General features: G+C 34.9%; 1 pseudogene; it reads right to left on the reverse strand.

Annotated features, from left to right (window-relative positions):
- Positions 1 to 824: 824 nt before the first annotated feature.
- LOC143655363 (olfactory receptor 4K15-like) lies at positions 825 to 1,814 on the reverse strand (annotated as a pseudogene).
- Between the last annotated feature and the right edge of the window lie 1,144 nt (positions 1,815 to 2,958).

The raw sequence follows: 2,958 nt of genomic DNA on the forward strand, positions 1-2,958 counted from the left end.
CTACTAACACTTAGAACATAATTCTTTGACAAAAGATAGTGACCATTAATTCTTAGGGGAAGATAGGGTATATATACTAGGATTCAGGTAACAATCTTCATGAAAATTCATCTTGAAATTACCCAGGTTATTTAATAATTTTTCAGAAGACACAACATAAATAAATAAAACATACAGTGGTAAATAAGTGGATGCATTAAGTTGTTATCCATGAATAATATTTAGTAGTAGTTGTCTCAACAAGGATTTCTGAAATACGTTCATGAATGAAAATGACTTGCTGGAAAGCCATTGCATTTTGTACTTCTATTGACATCAGTCATGCAATTGTCTTCATGTAATTTCTATCACATAAGGCAATTTTAAACACATCTGTATTAGAAATATCATATAATGAATATCACATAACACCTATGAGATATAATATTTACATATGTAAATATTGCTGTTATCCCTATGGTATAGAGATACATGTTTATTATTCTAAAGTTGGTGTCTGAGCTGATCTTTATTTGAGTGAAAGGTATAATCTTTCTTTGTCATTTAAAAGTAAATGGTGTTTCCCAATGTCTTTCAAAATGATAAACCTGTGTCTTAAAATGGTCTTAAATAAAGAAGAAAAGTAGAAAAAAATGAAAAGCACATTGGAAGGAAGAGAATCTTAAAATTTTTAGTGTGCCTTATGTAGCTTCTAAATATTGTCATTACCTTTTCATTCATATTTTCCAATCAGTACCTTCCTTTGGTCAAAATTGTTTGCTTTCATCAGTTATTCCATTTGTAACCAACTATGGAAAATGCAAAAGTGGCAACAGTCTTGTAATTTACATTGTTTCCAGAAAAAGAATATTTCTTAAGGCTGCGGAGCCCTGGAGGCTTCAAACACCTGCTCTTCAGTTTTGACATAGCTGCCTTCATCTCTTTGTTCCTTAGAGTAGAGATAACTGGGTTTAAAATGGGAGTAAAAATGGTGTAGAACACTTCAAGGACCTTGTCAACTGAATAACTGTTTAAGGGACACACATAGATGAAGATGCACACACCCAAGTATAATAGGACAACCGTGATGTTGGTGGTCAGTGTGGAGTGGGCCTTTGCCATGCTGGCTGAGGAGTGTTTCCTAATAGTGATAAGTATCAAAGTGTAGGAGATGACCATGAGTACAAAGGAACCCATAGAGAGAAAGCCACTGTTTGCCACTATTAACAGGCTGATGACGTAAGTGTCTCTGCAGGCTAGCTTGGTCAGTAGAAGGAGGACACAGATAAAACTGTCTACCTGATTTGGACCACAGAAAGGCAGGTTAATAGTAAATGCTAATTGGATAGTAGTATGGATGAGGCCAATACTCCAGGAGGTGAGGACCAGAATAATACACACACAGTGGTTCATGATGGTCATGTAGTGGAGAGGTTTGCAAATAGCAACATAATGGTCATAGGCCATGGGTACAAGGAGCACCATCTGACCACTACCAAATAAGTGGACAAAGAAAATCTGAGCCAGGCAGCCTTTGAAAGAAATATTCTTGTGCTCTACCAGAAAGTCTGCAACCATTTGGGGGGTAGCAAAGAAGGCAACACACATATCTGTAAAAGAGAGGTTTGCAAGCAGAAAGTACATAGGGGTGTGAAGACGGGCATCTGAGGCCACAGTGAGGATGATGAGAAAGTTGCCCAGCAGGATTTTCCTGTGTAAAGTAGTGAAAATATGACAAACAAGAAATGGAGTTCTTGAGAACTAGAGAGGCCCAGCAACACAAATTCAGACACCCGAGAAATATTTATATCATTCATTGACTTTGGAAGTGACTTATCTTCTTTTGTCTGAATAGGAGAGAAACTGATCAAACAATAAAATAGACATGGGTTGTATCCCTGTTTCACCTCAATCTTTAGAGCTTGTTATTCTACTTAAATATATGCATAGATTTTCAGGCATTGTTACCAATTGTAGAGAAAGCACCTCATCAATCAAAATGAGAGGCCAGAATGAGACACTGAACTTATGCTCCCAAAGACATGGGATAGTGGTGGTTATTGGGAGGTTCAAATGTGACAATTTCAACTGATTTATCCAGGTATATGATTTTAAGAAGTCATATCAGTTCATTTAAAAATGAAAATGAATGTCTGAAAAGTCGTTTTGACATAAAAATCCCAGTCTCACAATATAGAGAAAAAAGCCTATTCGTTTTTTCTGCACCAAATCAAACAAGAATTGTTAATGAGAAAAATGTTGCTCTTATATTAGAAAGGATGCAATTTTAACAAAATTAAAACTTGATGTTAGATTCAAATAATAATTACGTATTACTTTAAATAAATTTGAAAGACAGAGCTAGTCTGTGGTATTCAGTATAGTGAGTGTCCTTGAAGAAAGGAAAGGAATAGGAAAGGTGCATGGAAGGATCTTCTCTAGTGCTGTTAATGATCAGTTTCTTAATGAAGTTGATAGTTTTATTGGTTTCAAGAGGTAACTAGAAATAAGAATCGACCTTTTTCTCTTCTTTTCATGATTTCCAAAGACCTCATCCTGCTGGAAAATTTGAAGCAAACTTCTCATTCATAATAAGATAGTTTTGTTTTTGTTAAACATTTTCAATGAAGAAATGCCTATTCAAATCACTCCCAGGTTTCAAATTCGGGTTATTTGACTTTCTAATACTAAAGTGTAAAAGTCCTTTATATTTTGTAGTATACTAGTCCATCATCAGTTATATGATTTGCAATTCTGTGCATTGTCCTCTCATGATTCAGGGCATGGACTGGATTAATTCTGATGAAGTCCAATTTAATCACTTTTTATTACATCATTTGTACTTTTGATGTCGTATCTAAGAAACCATACTTAATCCAAGACATGAAGATTTACTCCTGTACTTTCTTCTACAAGTTTTACGGTTCTGACTCTTATATGCAGTCTTTTGATCCATTTTGAGTTGATTTTTGTATATGG

The sequence above is a fragment of the Tamandua tetradactyla genome, chromosome 14 (genome assembly GCF_023851605.1).
Source record: "Tamandua tetradactyla isolate mTamTet1 chromosome 14, mTamTet1.pri, whole genome shotgun sequence".
NCBI classification, from domain to species: Eukaryota; Metazoa; Chordata; class Mammalia; order Pilosa; family Myrmecophagidae; genus Tamandua; species Tamandua tetradactyla.